General features: G+C 46.7%; 1 long non-coding RNA gene across 1 annotated transcript; it reads left to right on the plus strand.

Moving 5' to 3' along the window:
- Positions 1 to 5,665: 5,665 nt before the first annotated feature.
- LOC108448041 lies at positions 5,666 to 17,077 on the plus strand. The gene is made up of 2 exons (XR_001863826.1): positions 5,666 to 6,036; positions 15,011 to 17,077. It is a non-coding gene; the product is annotated as an uncharacterized LOC108448041 (long non-coding RNA).
- The last annotated feature ends 1,950 nt before the right edge of the window (positions 17,078 to 19,027 follow it).

Genomic DNA, 19,027 nt, shown 5'->3' on the forward strand with positions numbered 1-19,027 from the left:
ACAAGAGCTCAAGAAATGGTTAACCAATTTCTTCACAAGCTGTGGGATAATTCTACCACATTCACTTATTGCAAGGAGCAAAACCTTCAGTTCTGTTACTTAATATATTTTTAGCATGTGGTTCTTAGTGTCACAGTAATTAAGAGCAATCACAGCCACTGAAAGATGAAGCATGGAACAAAAGATCAAGTGATTGTTTGAGCTGAAGTCAACCGAACCAGGAAAAGTAAGCTCACCGACGTGAAGAAAAAAGTTTTGAGTGCTCTGGTCTTTTACAATTAGCAAAGGCAAACACGCTGGTGTAATTTTTCTACATGCGGTGATGGATAATGTTCAGGTCACAACATGATGTGTTGGGTGGTGAGGTTTGTTCCTGCAGGCCTGTTATAAGAGCATCACTCAAGTCAGGTCTTTCCTGTAGCTGAGGTATAATGTGGCCAGCAACACTTCACTGCTAATCGAGGTTCACACACTGTAAACAGCTACCAAAGTTCCGCAGGGGGCAGGAGAAGCAAAGTTGGTTGAAAACACAGGCAGAGGACCAGTCTCCTCCAGTTGCAGTTGATATCTCCCAAAAAGTAACATTTCAGAGGCCAGTGGAGAGAGGAGCAATTAATGTCCAGCAAAATTACAATGTGAATGGGCTGCCATTTTCAGTGCTTCGCTAGGATGGCTGTGATTGCTATAGAAACTTCTGAAAGTGAGACAGAGAGGTTTTCCAGCACTGGAAATTGCGAATGGAGAAGGTTAGACTGGGTGCAAAGCCCATTCAGTCAGGCAGCTGCCAATTGAGCCTCTTTGCCAAGTAGATTGTAGGAAATGCTGATTAAAATGTCCATGGAATGCACCAGGCAAATTAAATTTCAGTCACAGCCGGCTGGGCAGTTTCGGTGGGCAGACAGCTCCAGCCTGTGGTGCACCTGGGCTCACTCTCCCCCTGTGGCCTCTCCCATGGCCACCTGCCCCTTGTGCACAGGTACTGCAGTGATGCTGCAGCAGTGATACTGCAGCCATGGCAGCCTAAGGAACACAGGTGAGATGAGGTTTGTGTGGAAAGGTGGTAGTAACTGCTCTAGTGAAGGATATCTGTGGGGGAAAAAATAGCCAGACATCATTCCAGGTGAGGAAGCAGTGTCCCTCCCCACTCCAGCTTTGAAATTTCTCCCAGGGCACAAGCCCAGAGATGAGGGCTGCTGCCACGTTAACCTCCCTGTGACTAGGCTGGCACCCCCTGTCTATCTCCCCCACCCTACTCCCTGTGTTGGCATATAAACAGGACTGCTGTCTTTGAACATTGCCTGCCAACCCCTTCCCCTCCAAACAGCCTGCAGTGGACAGCTGAAACTGTCCCTCTGGGGCAGAACAGCTGGCAGTACAGCCAAAAGCCTGCCACAAACCAGGAGACAGGGCTAAGCCTGAGGGAGGTGTTGGTACTTGGGACTCCCCCTTTTCCATCTCTTCAGCAGCTTAGACAAGCCCCTGAAATCCCCTCCCACAGTCCATCATCCCCAGCTTTGGTTGGACACCCAGGCACAGCTGCAAGTCCAGTAATGTTTCTTCTTAAGAAGCTGCTCTAACCTCCTTTCCATATCCCCAGTCCCCAGCTCTTTGATCTGTGCTGGGGGAGAGTTTAATACTGTTTTGTGTTCATTGCTGGCCTTGGTAAAACAGCTTGTCACCCTTCTGGCAGCAGGCTGGCAGCAGTTATTCCAGTGTCTCACTCCCCAAAAATCCCCTAAAGGAATGTTGGTATTAGTAGGCTTTATCACCATCATAGTTTCATTTCCTTCTCTTTCCTGTCTCTCCTCAGTCTCCTTTGGTTTAACTCCAGGCAGTCAGACAGAAGAGTCTCAGGCAGGTAAGTGCAGATAAGGTAATACTGTGACACAGTCACACGGCCATTTCCCTCCTCCTCCACAAGCTGGGTGCAGCTGGTGTGCCAGGCTCAGGCAGCTTCAGCACTGTGCCCCGCTGTGTCCCTTCACAACAGCTCCACTTACGATAGTTGCTTTTCCAGTCGTGCTTGGCTTTGAGGCAAAACAATAAAACCACTTTGTGAAGCAAAGGGATTTCTTACCTACCTATACTGCAGTTTCCAAAGGTTCTTCATAGGCTGTGCTTGGAAAAAAATGTTTGCATTTAGGTACACAAAATTATATGGCAAGCATAAATAAAAGCAGTGAGATTTGTCTTGCAGCATAAGGGGGAACAATGTAAAAAGTCACACTTATCAAATCCATGAAATGTTTGCTGTACGGATGTTTTTTTCCCCCCCAAAAAACCCAACCCTTTTGGTAGTGAATATAATGGGTATTTTGGTTTGGTTGTGATTCTGTTCATTTACAATCCCTCAATACACAGTTCTTTAAAAGTCAGACTGACTTCATCCTGTGCTCTCAGAGCACCTGAGGACAAACATCAAGACATCTGCTCAAGCCAGTGCCTGTCACTTACTGCCCAGCCTTTTCAGATACATTGGTTATTTTACTAACACCAAGCTGCTGCAGCACTGTCCATGTATATATATTACGTGTGCTCAAGGAGCTACTGAAGAATGGGTTCTTCAGTCCTTGTGGCCTGTAACTGCTCCCATAGCCATAAGTTAAGACTTGGTTAATGGATGCTAATCTGTCAATTCTTGAACAATTCAGGAAATTAGTTACTGAAATAATGAGGAAATTATCTGAGTGTATCACAGCAACCCATACTTGAGGACACCTCTGTCTGCTAGGGTTGACCTTAATAATTAACAGCCTTACCCAGTGCCCCAGAGGTGCTTTATAAGGCAGGAGGCTGAAGGTTAAATAGCTTCTGTGCATTAGATGTGCTCATTATACCAGTATGTCTAGAATGGCTTTTCTAAAGCCACAGCAGCTTGTTAATTGATTGTTCTCACTTCACGGTCTTTCCAAGCGTCCCCTGTATCATTACAAAACTGCACCCTTGTCCTTGTCAAATTCCCTTTTCCTGTTCAGACTAACTAGTGTGCCCTCTCTGACGGGGGACCACCTTCCATCCCTTTGCTTGCCCTTGGTTGGCTGTGTGGTGCTGCTTGGGCACCCTCCATCCCACTCCTCCACCTCAGCTCCTCCTTCTGTCACACTCTGTCACACAATAGCCACCTGCTATTTAACCACCTGCCTCCACAGCAGAGCATTCAGGCAGCGCTGCAGTTCTCCTTGGTTTGCTCCAGCATTTATTTAAGTTTTCCAAAATGAGGCAACAATGATGAATCAAAAGCTAAGTGTCATAAGTGTGGAAGAGGAACAAGGTTTGCAAGGAGAGCATGACCAACTGGGAAACCACCATTCATTGGTCACAGCCAGCATGGCTTCCTGACGGGAAGGGCCTGCTTGTCAAACTTCATTTTACAACAAGGGAACCCACCTTACTGATCCAGGGAAGCCAGTTGATGTAGTCTTTTTGAATTTCAGTAAAGCTTGCAACACTCTCTCACAGGATCCTTCTGGACAAAATGTCCGGCACAGAGCTGGGTAAACACATCATGCCATGGGTGTGCAACTGGCTCACCGGTCAGGCACAAAGGCTTATAGGGAATGGGATGACATCAGACCGGTGGCCTGTCACTAGTGGGGTTCCACAGGGCTCTATCTTAGGCCCTGTGCTCTTCAACATCTTCATAAATGCACTTGGATGCAGAATTTGAAGGGACGCTGGGTAACTTTGCTGATGATACTAAATTGGGAGGAGCTGTTGAAGCCCTCCAGGGCAGGCAGGCCCTGCAGAGAAACCTTGACAAATCAGAGGGCTGGGCAATCACCCATATGAGATTCCACAAGTGAAAGTGATGGGTTCTGCACCTGGGATGGGGCAACCCTGGATGTATGGACAGACTGGGGAATGAGAGGCTGGAAAGCAGTGCTGGAAAAAGGGGAAGAGGAGGGGCAGACACTGATCTCTTCTCTGTGGTGACCAGTGACAGGACCCGGAGAGGGAATGGCCTGAAATTGTGCCAGGGGGGTTAAGTTGGATATTAGTAAAAGGTTCTTCACCTAGAGGGTGGTTGGGCGCTGGAACAGGCTCCCCAGGGAAGTGGTCACAGCCCCAGCCTGACAGAGTTCAAGAAACCTTTGCACAATGCTCTCAGGTGCAAGGTGTGATTCTTGGGGTGGTGCTGTGCAGGGCCAGGAGTTGGATGATCCTGAGGGATCCTTCCAACTCAGCATATTCTATGATTCTGGGATTCTATGACCTGCTTCTCTGATCAACTGCTAAAGCTGGAAATAGAACTTTCTGGGCTGAGAACACCTTTGCCAGCTCATTTAGAGCTGAAGCCATTGAGCTGTTAATGCCACAAGTTCCTGCCTATGTCCCAAGTAAGAAACGAGCTTCAGAAGTCTCAGCTTTTGAGTCAAATCCTCCAATGTATTTAGGTATTTGACTAGGGTGAAAGATGGGTCCCTACAAAAGAGGAGACAGATTCTAGTACCACCCCTCTTTCAAAGAGAAAGATGACTGAATTTTTGTTTTGCATATTAACAGGGTAAGCAGATGGCAAAAGCAGGGCAAAGTGAGTTTCAAGCAGAGCTTCCCATTTCTTGGCTTAGAACAGACACAAGCTCCCATCTCCCTATTAACTTATTCCACAGCTCTCTCATGGAAGGGGGGATCCCCCCTTTGCATGGGGGGATGTACAAAGCCCTGTTGTGCTACAGGTTCTGGGGACATTTTACTGTTTCACTTGGGATGAGATGCTCCTGATGAAAGGAGAGTTTAGGGAAGCTGTCAGGACCTGGGGGTCCCTCTCCTCTAACTTTGGTGCATCTACCATCAGTGACAACAGACATGTTCAATGCTGTATTTTAAGTGAACTAAGGTGCCACTGTTCCATTATCCAGGCAAAACAGAGAGGCCGGGCTAAGGCAGGATAACAGTAAATTATCGTGGAAAACTGACTGAGAAGGGAAAGCTAGCCCCCAGCTTTGTAGGAATACTTTTGTACTTGGGGACATCATACGCCATCATCTGGCTCCACCGTGTGTTGGGATCTCTCCTCTTGCCTCAGGGGAGGAAAAATTTTGTTCCTCACCCTTTCCTAGAGGAGAGTGCAAGCACTTGCATTACTCTCTCTTCGGCAGGCTGTTGTAGTAGTGCCAAGGAGGCAATTTCTCATCAACCACTCTCATTGTTTCTGCAATTCAGAGGCACTTCCAGTCGAAATGCATTCCCTGTTCTTTGCTCGTCTTCTCCAAAGTGTGCACACGCTGGCCTCTCTGATGGTAAAACGTTAGCAGGCCGGGGCTATTAAATCCTCGATTGGCAAGGATTTGCGGGGATACTTGTCCTTAGGATAACAGGAGCCACCCGGATAGCCCCGGTTCCCCGCAAGACTTGCACCTGCTGGGGCTCTGGAAACACATCCACTCACGGAATGCCTGCCTTGGGACAGAGCTTTCAGATTTCTCCTACCCTTGTTTGCAAAATCACAGAATCAGAATTATAAAAAAGCTTGGGATAGAAGGGACCTTAAAGTTCCCACCACCCCGCCATGGGCAGGGACACCTTCCACTGGACCAGGTTGTTTAGAGCCCCACTCAACCTGGCCTTGAACACTTTCGGGGATGGGGCATCCGCAACTTCTCTGGGCAACCTGTTCCAGTGCCAGCTATCTTCCATATTCTAAATCTGCTCTGGAAAACTCGCGTTAAAGCCCCGAGCGCGGCCGGGGTTGGACTGAGGGCGGCCTGCAAAGGCGGGCAGAGCCCACAAGATGGCGGGCGCGCTCCGCGGCCCGGCGGCGGCGGCGCGGCCTGGCAAGGAGAGGGTAAAAATACAGCCCAGATTGCCACCGCCAGGCTGAGAACAAAGGCAAAAACACCGTGCTAGCGCGGGCTGAGATCCGTTTCAGGAAGTTTAGTTTGGAGTCGAGAAGAGCGAGAGGGGATCCCATTAATGCATTTATATCGATCTCTATATATCTGTATCTCAAAGGCAGGTGCCAAGAGGATGGTGCCAGACTACTTTTGGTGGTGTGCAGCGACAGGATGAGGAGCAATGGACATGAACTAAAACACGGTAAGTTCCACCTGAATATGAGGTAGAACTTCTTTATGTTACTGGAATAGGCTGCCCGTGGACGTTGTGGAGTGTCCCTCTCTGGAGAGATTCCAAACCCACCTGAACACATTCCTGTGTCACCTGCTCTAGGTGACCCTGCTTTGGCAGAGGGCTCAGACTGGATGATCTCCAGAGGCCCCCTCCAACCCGAAAAATTCTGGGAAGTGCTGAAAAAAAAAAAAAGGGAGACATCAAACACCCACACGCCCAGCATGGGATACAGCCCTGTGTCTCATGTCAGGCAGGGCAGAAACAAAAATGAGGAGCAGAGGGATCGTGAGGGTCTGCAGGGTGGCTGCTGGACAGGGAAGTGTGGGGCAGATGGGCAGCAGAGCCTCCCGCAGTACCAGGGATGACCCAGTCTTCACCGTGATACAGATTTATGTTTTTAATACACAACCAGTCAATTATAACTTGGTTTTGGGAAGCAAGGGCTTCCTTGAAATTGAGGCCGCCTTATATCACAGAATCACAGCATAAGCTAAGTTGGAAGGGACCCACAAGGATCATCAAGACCAGCTCCTGGCCCTGCACAGGATCATCCCCAAGAGTCACATCATGTATCCAAAAATACTGTCCAAACACTTCTTGAACTCTCTTGGTGGTGTGACCCTTTTCACGTTGCTTTATCCTATCCCAGCCTTCTCCCCATGGCCAGATGCTGCCTTGCAGCGGCTCAAACTGAATCCTCCTGGTCACAGCACCAGCAGGATCCTTTGGTGCAGGATACAGGACGTGTACTCCTGAGCAAAGCCACAGGCAAGCCCCCAAAAAGCCTTTGGAAAGCTTCTGCATGGCTACCTTGTGACTTTTCAGACAGGCATAGCCCCACCTGGATCCCTGTCTCCAGCCTATCATTTTTAGCATGTATTTGGCAGCACGTTGCCTGGGTGATGGAAGGCTGTCTCCACCCTGGGGTGGAGAACTTCTTGGTGGGGTTCATTGCTGCCCCTGCATGTGGGGACTTTTTGACAAGTGAAGCTGGTAGTGCCACCTATTCCTGGGATTTAAGTAATTCTGGGATGTTCATTGCACATACAGGTGGTCTTATGAGAAGGGGCGACTCACAGATTCAGGCACAGCTGTGAATTCTCCACATTCAAGGGTAGCTGTGTTGACGAGTTGCTCTCTGAATCTCAGTGAAGAAATCTCTCTATTGTGGTTGTCTTCTGCTGGGATCCTGTTCTCAAAAAATCACAATATTTGGAACAGAGGAGTCTGGTTTTTGAACAAGCCTGAAACCCCAATGCTCTGAAATCCAGAGCACTTGTAGGATTTGGCTTGTGATGGGCTCCTCAAAAAAAGACCCCCATGACTATGCCTTTATAAAAACAGATGACCCTTGCTTGGGCTTACTGTGGTTAAGAGCTTCGAGAAGCTCCCTAGTCCTGTCCTGACACCCTTTCATCATCACTGTCTCCACTTCTTCTCCTCCTCCTCCTCCTCCTCCACCCCCTCCCACAGGGTTCAGCTTGCAGAAATCCTATCCACTGACAACATCCTAGGAGAATGTACAGACTGTATCCTCTCCAAAAAACATGAGCAAAGAAACTAGAAGGTACTAGAGGGTCAACCTCTGTTTAACATTTCATGGGTTGTTGTTTGGTTTGGGTTTTTAAAAATTATTTTGTTGTTTGTTTTTATCATGAGAGCAGCTCTTGTCTGCTTGGTCTTCCCCATGTGATTTCCCCTTCCAGGCTCATACCTCTGTTGATTGGTGCAAGCAGCTCCTGGTGCAGTCAGGTTTTGTTCTTCTGAGGCACCAAACATTCCCCTCATGAAGTGCAAGCACCCCACGTGGCACTCAGGGAGTCAGGCATTTCAATGCTCAGTGTTCTTGCATACTTAAGTACCTTTTAGGCTCTATTTCTTAATCCTCAAGCTTTAAAAAATGCTAAATTCAAGTGGAAAATAGACGAACTTGTTAAACATTGGTCCCTCTGTGGCTTGCCTAAAGGAAGAAATTATATTGAGATTTTTTCAAGTCAAACTATTGCACAGACACACTGAAGGGAGGTACATAAGAAGAGACTTTTCCTGGAAAACTTCACCCCTGTAGAGAATCTGTAGAACAGAAGTCTGTTGATAAGCAGAAAAATTACCTCAGTGTTTCAAGATACAAGAAAGATTAGTGGTCCATCTAGAATGAAGAAGAAACAAGGAAAAAAAATCAGCTCTAATCAAGCATGCCAGAGCATAACCCTCTCTGCAGATCTCTTCTCATAACAGTCCAAGCCCATGAAAGAACTGGCATCAATAGATGCTGAAGCCTACTGAAGGCCTTTAATGTAGCAAGTCAATGAACTTTGATGGAGCTGGCTTTTCTGGAAAGTCAGCTGGATTGCCAGGGTAACTACATCACAAAAGGATGCAGGATGGAAGGATACAGACGTTTGCTAAAAAATTCTATGGGCATGACAAAATTAAATGAAACTGGATGTCCTAGAAAACAGTTTTCACATTCATCATGTCTCTTGGCTGGATTCCACAACATTACAGAAACATTTCTACAAGTATTTATTAATTTTCACATTCTGGGCCCTGGAGAGCTTCCCATGCTGCTCAGAATAGGTAGGTTTTTTTGAGTACAGGCTTAGAGGTGAGATCTAAGCCAGCTGGGCAGGGCCAGCATCCTTCAGTTACACATTACCATGCATATAACTTAATCCTGCATCAACAAGCTGAAAGGAAAGAGAGTAAATGGACTATCTGCTTATTTCATCCACATTTAGCAGCAGGATATGCATATAAAAGCAGATGAATTGTGGGGACAACAGTAAGCTAATCTGAGACAGAGAGCAAAGGTAAATCTTTTTTCTGAGACAAAGAATAGCCTTCATCTGGCGAATGAATAAACAAACGGATGCAAGCTACAGGGTAAGGTTAGAAGCAACATTCCTCCAGAGTTTTGAAGAAGTTTTAAACTCATGGGTTCAGTTCAGACTAAAACATGGGTTCTTAAGTTCTAAAACAAAATGTTTCTTAAAGCCTGGGTCAGCTCCTGCTTGGGTCTGTTTGCAACTGCAGTCTTTGCAAAAAAGCCTACCAGTGGCTGCAGGACTTCACCTGGTGCCTGACTAAGCCATTTCCATCTCTCCAGCCAAAGCTTACATTCTCTGTACTTCTTCTTACACCTTCTTCTCACGTCCTCTATACTTTCCTTTGCTGGAGCTCTTCACTGATGCAGATACTTCTACTGCTTTCCAGAGGTATGGGGGCTTCAGGGAAACTGGTTGGAAGACTGCTTGCATGTCCTCCAAAAAAACCCCAAACCTAAAACAAATACCCACCCCCCAACATTTCTTATTCTTCAAATGTTTTTTTTCCCCCACATAAAAATAAGTTCAGGACTCTCACTATTTGGAGAGCTCTACCTCTAACTTCCCTGTCCTAGAGAGCCTGTGAACCAGGCTAATGGTTTGTGGGTATTGACAACAACTGCATGACAACTGGATGACAACTACACGCCTTCATTTCATACAATCATAGAATGGTTTAGGTTGGAAGGAACCTTAAAGATCATCTAGTTCAAAGCCTGTCCAGCCTTACCTTGAACACTTCCAGGGATGGGACATCCTCTACTTCTCTCGGCAATACACAGTAAAGAATTTCTCCCTAACATCTAATCTAGACCTATCCTCTTTGAGCTTAAAACTGTTCCCCCTTGTCTTACCATTACATGGAAAAAGCCTCTCTCCCTCATTTTTATAAGCCCACTTTAAGTACTGGAAGGCTGCAGTGAGGTCTTCCTGTAGCCTTCTCTTCTCCATCAAGAAAAGAGCAATCCCAGCTCACTCAGCCTGTCTGGGCAGGAGAGGTGCTCCATCCCTCTTAGCATCTTTGTGGCCTCCTCTGGACTCACTCTATCAGGTCCACATCTTTCTTGTGCTGGGAACCCCAGAGCTGGATGCAGCGCTCCAGGTGGAAACTCAGAGGGCAGAGTAAAGGGGCAGAATCACCTCCCTTGACCTGCTGGCCACCCTTCTTGATGCTGCTCAGGATGTGTTTGGCTTTCTGGGCTGCGAGTGTACACTGTTGGCTCATGTCAGCTTTTCATCCACAAGAACCCCAAAGTCCTTCTCCACAGGGCTGATCTCCATGAGTTCTCCTTCCAGTCTGTACTCACGTCTGGCATTGCCCTGACCCAGCTGCAGCACCTTGCACTTGTTGAACCTCATGAGGCTCTCACAGGCCCACTTCTCCAGTTTGTCCAGGTTCCTCTAGATGGCATCCCTTTCCTCTGTTGTGTCATCTGCAAACTTGCTGAGGGTGTACTTGGTCCTACTGTCATTAATAAAGATACTGAGGAGACAGAGCCTCAAGGGACACCACTCAGCACCAGCTGCTACCTAGACATAGAGCCTTTGACCACAACTCTCTGGCTGCATCCATCCAGTCAATGCCTTATCCACAAAACAGTCCACCTTTCAAATCCATGCCTCTCCAATTTGAAGATAGGGATGCTGTGTGGAAATCATTTGCCTTGTTTCAGCTCTTTGTACGTAAATGCCCTTCGAAACAAGGAGAAGCGAGCAAACTTGTCTTAGGGTGTACTGGTTTGGCACGGCCTGGTTTTAGGTAGCAGGGGGGCCATGGAGATGGCTCCTGTGAGGAAGCTGCTGGAAGCTTCCCACCATGTCCAGCAGACGCAATGGCTGATGGCTCTGAAGATGGACATGCAGCTGGCCAAAACTGGGCCTGTGAGAGAGCTTGGTAATGCCTTTGTGATGACATATTAAATAAGAAAATCAAAACAAAGTCCCAAGATTTTGAATTCTAGCCAGAGAAGAGGAGGAGGTGTGAACATGTGAGAGAAAGCAACATGGCGACACCAAGGTCAGTGAAGAAGGAGGGGGAGGAGGTGCTCCAGGCACCGGAGCTGAGGTTCCTCTGCAGGCCGTGGTGAAGACTATGGTGAAGCAGCTGTGCCCCTGCAGTGCATGGGGATCCACGGGGGACGCAGAGATCCACCTGCAGCCCATGGAGGAGGTGCCCATGCCGGAGTGGGTGGATGCCTGGAGGAGGCTGTGATCCAGTGCAAGACCCAGTGGGGGGAGGGGGGCCCTCGCTCCCCGGGCTGGAGCAGCCTGGCCTTGGGGGACTGCACCCCATGGAAGAGTGACCCCCGTCGCAGCAGTTTTGGGAGGGCCGTGTGCCCGTGGGAGGGGCTGACGCTGCAGCAGGGGCAGTGGGGCTGCTGCTCGTGAGAGCGGACCCACGCCAGGAAGTTCAGGAGAACTGTCTCCTGTGGGAGGGACCCACGGCCTCACGGGAAGGACTCCTCTCCCAGAGCAGTGGAAGGAAATCTCACTGATAGACTGACCAAACCCCCATGCCCTGTCTCCCTGCACTGTCAGTGGGAAGGAAGGAGGGGCTGGGGGGAAGGTGTTCTAAGGGCTTATTTTACTTCTCATCCTCCTCTGATTCTGTTAGTAATAAATTCACTTTGCAAGTTAAGTTGAGCCTGTTTCACCCTTGAAGTGTTTCTCCCAGTCCTTACCTCAATCATGAAGTGTTTGTTAATTTTTTTTCCTTTTCCCTCCTCTGCCCAGCTGTGGCAGGGCAGGGTGAGCGAGTGGCTCTTGTGGGTGCCTGGCATTGGGCCAGTGTCAAACCATGACATAGGGCTTGAGAGAATAAAATACTTGCATCATCCCTGGCAGATGGGGAATAAGGAAGAAAGCACTGGGACCCCAGAAAAGGCAACAGGAGATAAGAAATTATTGATTTCCACTACCATTTGGTTTTCTGGAAAAGAAGCCTTGTTTTTAAAATTAGATTAGAGCACTTCTCTAGATACAGTCTGCAGGTATTTTCCAAAGATACCTTAGTGTGTTTCCATCAATAGCTACAGCAGCTACAAATTTGTACTTCTGGATGAAAGATACTTTATCAAAAAGTTCCTGACAAGCTCTTATCTACACAGCACATCAGTGACATACACATCCTGTGTGAAATCTGTGCAAGAAAGACAGGGTTTATTTTGTCAAATTATAAGAAGCACCCTGCAAGACATCCTGCACCACAGATTATCAATGCAGCAAAATACCTGGTGGCAAAGGCAATACACTGAAATGGATACTAGGGAAACTAGGAGGCATGAAGAACAGGCAGGTGAAAAGGCAAATCCAAAGCTTAAGAAATGGAATTAAAAAAACTGAAAAAGGAAACTACTTATCTGAGCTACCACATGAGCCACTGAGCATCACAAATTTTTACTCATGCTCTCCTAAAATGAAAGGTGCTGACGCCAATCTGTACAGAGGGCACATGCACTGGAGAAAGGTTGTTCTTGTGTTGGGTGTAGAGCAAACATTAGTAAAGCCCCAAGCAGGTGAAAGACACAGTCCTTCTAGAACGAGAGGTCACAGGACTGTGCCAGCAATGAGGCTGTCATTCTGATTCCTCCCTTCCACTTTCTGCTAAGTGCTGTTTTTCTCAGTCACTCAGAGGTTAAGGACAGATGGGAACCATTAGATCTTCACAGCTCCTTTGGGAGCTGTTAGTCAGACCTGTCACACATCACAGTCCTTCAAACCTCACCTGCTTACCTTGCCTGAGATTTGACTGCAGTGTCCCTCATGCTTTTAACTGTGGTTAGTGTGCACCCTTCAGAAACAGGCCTGTCCTGGCTTGGACACATCTGGAAAATGTTCCAACTACCCTGACAGCTTGTTATGGTGATTAACCACCTTCATTCCAATAAATTTATGCCCAGCTTTTCATATGAATGTATCTGATTTCAGCTTGCTGAAACACATTCCCATAATTTACTAGATTAAAGTGCCTTTCAGTACCTGGTATTTCTTTTCCAAGGAAGTTCCTTCACCATCATAATCAATTCTCTGCTCGGCCTTTTTTGATAAACTAAAGAGACAAAGTGCCTCATGTCTCCCATTGCAAAGTATCTTCTTCAGGCTCTGAATCATTTTGTGTGGCTCTAATGTTCCACCACCCATTTTTCAACATCAATTTAGAACATGCAGGCTATCCTAGTGCTGGTCTCACAAATACAGTACGTGCTTATATCCATTTGCTTGTCCCTTAGGACTCTTAAAAATAAAAAATAAATCTATTCAGTGTCTGAGACAGATGCAAGCCAGCTTCCTTCTGTCTGGCATTTGGAGCAACCAAAAACCAGCCATCAGTCACCTGCACTGGTGCTGCCATCTCAGGTAAAGGGAAAGCATGACGAGGCTGTCTCTCTTCTTCACCATGATGTAATTCAACACTTTAAAGCAAGGCTGCCCTTGTGCAGGGTTCTGCTCTGAGCACAGATCACCCTAGGCACACCCAGACCATATCCATAGGGATAAACTAGCCAATGAGCAAAGGGTATCTGTGTACAGGCTGTTAAACCCTCTTACCCATCAAAGTGTAGTGACTGCAGACTTTTTATGCCCATACCTGGGAATTGTTTGGGGACATGCTTACAGCTTGAGGCCAATGCTGTGCGAGGGACCAGTCTCTCCATGGACCCTGCTGAGCTCCACTATCTGGGAGTGCTCGCCACCACTGCCACCTCCTTTACCAAGAGAGATAAATGCCATCTTAACACAGAACCAAGGAGGGAGAAGGATGAAATGGCTCACTCACTTTCCCCTTCCAAACAGGTCAGCAGCATTTCTCAGACCAGAGAGGCAGCAACAGGCTGGGGCATCCGGCAGGTGCATCAAACCTGTCAATGCAACCTCATGCAACTCAACAAGGGAAAGGGCACAGGACGAAAAGGCAAGAAGGAAGAAAAGGCAGTAAAGGGACTTTTGCATAAGCTCAGAAAGGAGAGCTTGTGTCGAGGTCTTGCATCACCATGCAGCTGGGATCAAACCCAGGCTGGAAAACTCACCCAAGCTGATGCTTTAGCCCTGGGGGACCCCTGACCCGCCTGTCCTGCACCAAACATTCACTCGGCACCAGCACCCTGGAGCTTTCTCATCACAGGCCTGTCCTACAGTTGCTTGTCAGAGCCAAAACAGCAGTCACTCAGGAATCCAATGCCAACAAAGCTGCAGGCACTTCACACACATTATACGTAAAAAAGGTGCCCAGCCTGTGCCTAAATAAAACTTTGTCTTCAATTCCAGGGTTCTCAAATCAGGAGGCTGAGGGGAGAGTGATTTTGGAAAAATATAATCTCAACCCCAGCTCATCAGAAGGGAACAAAAATATCTGATGGCTAATATTTTATTAGGTTTTGATTAGAAGAATAGGGATTTTCTTTTTTGCTACAGAATTCTCCCCTTTCTTGTATCTCTCAGGGGCAGAAAATGCTGAATCACAAACCTGGAGCTTTAAAAAAAAAAAAAAGTATTTCATATGCAGAAGAAACATATCTTACATCATTTCATGGTTCCTGCTCTGCTCTCTAGTGCCACGTTCCTCATTTTCAGGCTGTTTGAAAGGTCAGCTTCACAGAACAAATCCTGACCTCAGACATGGGAAATATGCTGCCTCATCACTCCAGGATCTTTTCTCACATGATTAGTCCCAACATTCCTGCAAGTAGAACAGTCCCCATTGCCACTGCCACAGACATTAAAAAAAAAAAAAAAAAGAAAAGGGCAAGATTTTTTTCTCTCCATTCTCAAAGTTAATGCTCACCAGCATCACAGCCTCATTTCACAGGCTGGGGGCTACTTCAGCACTGTAATGCTATTGCCATCTACGGACAAGCAATCACCTTACCTAACATACATACAAGTTAAAGTAGGAGTACATGCCTAAACTGACAACAGTTCTTGAAAAAGTTTGAAAGGACTTTAAAGAGGATTTTATTTAAGATTTCCCAGTGGCTAAGATATAGGATCTAGGCAAAAGTTAATTGAAGACAGCAATTAGTCCTCATGGTATTGGTTTTAATACTGGTTATGTATTCATTCAACTAGCTTCATTTTGTCTGAAGATTTTTATTTTCATACTATAATTTGAGCAGACAGAAGAGGTCACATTAAGGTGCTGATCCAGAAGACACATGCATACTCTGTTTATTTTGAATGCAAGATCTGAACTTATTTGAAATTACTACTATCAATTACCAAAGATTTAAAGAATGATGGAAGGCACAGCCATGATGAACAAGTTCCAGTGCTACAAGAAAGCTGAAGATTAATTTACTTGCTTAATAATGCTGCTAAAAATGTAAGATTTCAAAATTAATAAAAGAACCAGTCAATTAATCTACTGGTTATAAATGACAAATATAGACTGAAAAATATTTTGACTGAAGAATTAAAATTACTGCAAACTCTTTTTAGTGTGCTTAGGCCTCTAAGGAGGAATATGGCTTTTTTTCAGTAACCTGGGGACTAGTTTTTGTCAGTATCTGTAAAAAATACAAAGCAAAACTGAAGCTCCCATTCACTGGGAGACTCTACAGATGACATGTAAAAGAAAGCACCACCACAGTGAGATGAAAAATAGGGTTTCTGTTAAATTATAACTAGCCAGACGGTTACACTGCTCTCAGGTTCATGATAAAGGCAGAAAGATTGCCTCCCATGCTTGCAGAGTTCATTGCCAGGTGGCTCAAACCATGCATGGTTAACTCGTCAGACTCAGCCTCTTCTTGTTGATCCCCGCTGAACCAGCAAAAGGGAAATGCCCAGGCCCTGAGAGCAAAGATTGCCCCACAGCTTGTCACTCGGGGAGGAGAGCAAAAGCAAAAAAAAAAGCAGCGAAGGCATCAGATCCATCTCAGTCCCTTGCCAGAGGAAGGATGCTGTAAGACTGAACCCTGAACAAGTCATATGAAAAGAACCAAAGCACAAAGTTCTCCTCTAACGAAGTCAGAACAAAAACGTTTGGATAGGATTTCTGGAAGAAGGAGCCAGAGGTGTTTGTGAATAAGCACAAGAATAGGCACTTCCAGTGACCACAGAACTACAAACAAAAGCACTTTTGTGCACTCCTGGATTACTTGCTCTTAATTTCTCTTACGGTCACATGCTTATGTAGGCCTGTACTGTTTGAAAACATGATTTATGAAGATGCCTTAAATTGCAACCAAGTGTTGTGCTATTAATACTGACTTTATTTTAACTTTCCTGTTACTTAATATAAATTTACATAATTTTAATCTCTTACGTGACCAAATCCCCACTGAATCCTTTAAAAGTTTTTGTTGATATGTCCACTATATTTCCAAAGTGTTTCAGAATTATGGGCTTCCCCCCCCCCCCCCTTCGCCGTCATTGTTTCATTGGTTCGGGGACAACCCCTTCTTTTCAGCAGATTGAAACATCCAGTAATGTGAAACAGATCTGGTGACCCTATAGCATTAAATCGTGCTTTGTGGTGCTTTATTCCTGCTCCAAAAGACTTTGTGCATTAGTGAGTACATCAAATTGCACCAGAGACTGAATACATATTGAAAAGTAATAAATGATTCCATATGGTCTTAATTTTTCAAAGCAGTGCACCACTGTTTTAAAGCAATAGTGTTTAATTTTCCAATTAGGAAGATTTTTAAATAGCCCTTCTAACCCACAGATACGGGAACACTCTCACTTTGGATATTCTCTCCAGCTGAGAGATTTGGGTGCACCAACAATTTTCACAGTCAAATGGTGTCCTTGGTTAGCAAGCTAGCAAGGGTGCAATTAGCCAAGGCAGTTAATTTCTTCCTTTTATTCAAAAAAGCTTGTGTCATCATTACTGTGAAGACACAGGTCACAAAGGCTCCGTGAGCAAACTGAATAGCACACGTTCCTCTTTAAGCTTCACGTACTTTAACATCTGTCAGACCTCAGCTACTCAGTTCCTCCCCAGTTTTCCCTGTTTACTTCCAAGGAAAAAAACCCCATTTTAGTTAAACAAGGTTTATAATACCTCTACCTACATTTTAAACTAGACATGCCTATTATGAAGAGTAGCTACTGTATTTAGAAGCAGTAGCCTCTTTAGCAGATCAGTTTCCAGCATGTATTCAATTACCTGGGCTCACCTAAATGGTACCCCCAAACCATAAATTTAAAAAATAATAAAATCAGATCTCACTCTTGCTGTCCTTTCCTCTCCATAGGTAAACTGGCAATGAACAACTTCAGATGCAGTTTTGGTCTGCTAAACTGAAGGAAATGATTTTGCAAGGCAGGCAAGGGTGTGTGCAAATGGAAGAATTCCACTTTTCAGATTCCAGGAGGAGTTTGCAGGGCAGTTGCTGTAACTGCATGCCCTGAGCATATTTGAGTGACATTCACATGAGCTGCAAGGAATGTAAGGTCCTTAATACTAGAAGAGGACCAGGGCAGAACCGAGGCCTTAAAGTTCAGAGCTGCCCTCCCAAAATCCCCTGCTCAACTGATGCCAAATCCTGGAGGCAATGAAGTTCTATTTTTAGGTTGTCAGCATCTCAAGATACAGGACATTGTGCCTTTCACATACCCACAACCACCCCGTGTTGGACAGCTCTGTGCCTGTCTTCCCCCTGGACACAGTGCTGGAATTCGGAGCTCGGACACGTTTCCATGCAAGACGAGACCCATGACCCCGGCTGCCTAGCCTGCTCAGAGCACATCCAACACGTACATTAATAGGGACCCTGCTCACAAGACGGGACAGCAGGTAGGAGGTGCCCGGCGCTATCCCATCACTCTGCGGCGTGTACAGGCACTCAGGAAACATGACCCCCTTCCTCCCACTTGATGCAGCTCCTGAGTCAGCAGTTACCCAGTTCCTCCGGGGTAGGAAAGAGAGAACCAGCTGCAAATGCTTATAATCGACTTCCCCACCATGGCCTAAGCCGCTGACTGCTTTTGCTTAACACTTCACCAGCCCCTTTGAACCCTTCCTCAACTCCCCAGGGGGGACTTCCCCCTGCGTGCCTTGCAGTGCCCCTCACACCACGAGACACAAGGTCATTTTCTCTTCCTTCTGCCCGCCGGGGTTCAGATGCCTCGCTCTGACCTTCCCGAAGAGTATCTTTACCAGGGAAGCAAGCTAGCCTAACACGCACTCCATTTCCAACCAGCCTGTTGAACCCGTACTGCTGCTTGGGGGAGAGGGTGGGGTTTCGGGATTCAGGGGAGCAATCATGGAGAGGCCATGACCTAGCAATAATAACATTGCCATGGGGAAGGGAGGGAAGCAGCCTTGGATTTCAGTACCCTTTTGAAAGTGTGCACTATGTACTTTACATCAAACATCTGTCAGAAATGTTTTTTGTCAGAAAACAAAACACAAAGTTCTGGGAAAAGGACCAGGAGCCACATCTTCAGCTCCTGAAGAAGTGCTCTGATCACTGGAAATACAGGAATACAACATGAGGGAGGGGCTTAGACTTCTTCCTCCAAGGGCCAGAAACAGGAGAAAATAATTAATTCTTTGGAGGAAGTGAAATAGGCCGTATTGGGCACCTGCTGTCAAAAGGAGAGGCCAGGCTGCGAGCCTGAGAAAAGGTAAATCCTTTCCTGCAGCCCTCACTCTCGTCACCTGATCCCCGATTAAATCCCCTGCTGTACAAGCGTGCCTTCTGTTTGCAGGTGGAGGGAAGCAGGGCTGTGAAAAGTAGTTATTTTAGGGCTGTGCTGTGTAAGCACCACTACAACAAGCAAGGATTGAGAATGCATCTCTCTGCACAGCACCATGCAGACAGGACAGACAGCTCAGGGACGTTTTTTGTCCCAGGAAGACAACCAACACTGACACAGTTTCAGAGGTGTGGCTTCCAGGTTTCCCTGTCGGTGCCCTACCTCTAGGCATTTAGCACACAGGATTGGCACACCTGGCTGCCAGACATGTACCCACCCAGTCCCTTCCCCTCCCACCACGCACAGATCTCCACTGCCAGGAAGCTCACATCTGGAGGGCGCCTGCAGCCTGGCACAACTTAGCTCTGAGACAAGGGCATCGGGGAAAGCCGAGAGACGGCTTTGCTTGGTCCTCAGTGCAGCAGTAGCTTCTGGCTGAAGGCAATTTTCCGTGCGAGCGCCACGGCACCTTCAGGAAAGGC

This window comes from Corvus brachyrhynchos, unplaced genomic scaffold (assembly GCF_000691975.1).
Source record: "Corvus brachyrhynchos isolate BGI_N302 unplaced genomic scaffold, ASM69197v1 scaffold14, whole genome shotgun sequence".
NCBI classification, from domain to species: Eukaryota; Metazoa; Chordata; class Aves; order Passeriformes; family Corvidae; genus Corvus; species Corvus brachyrhynchos.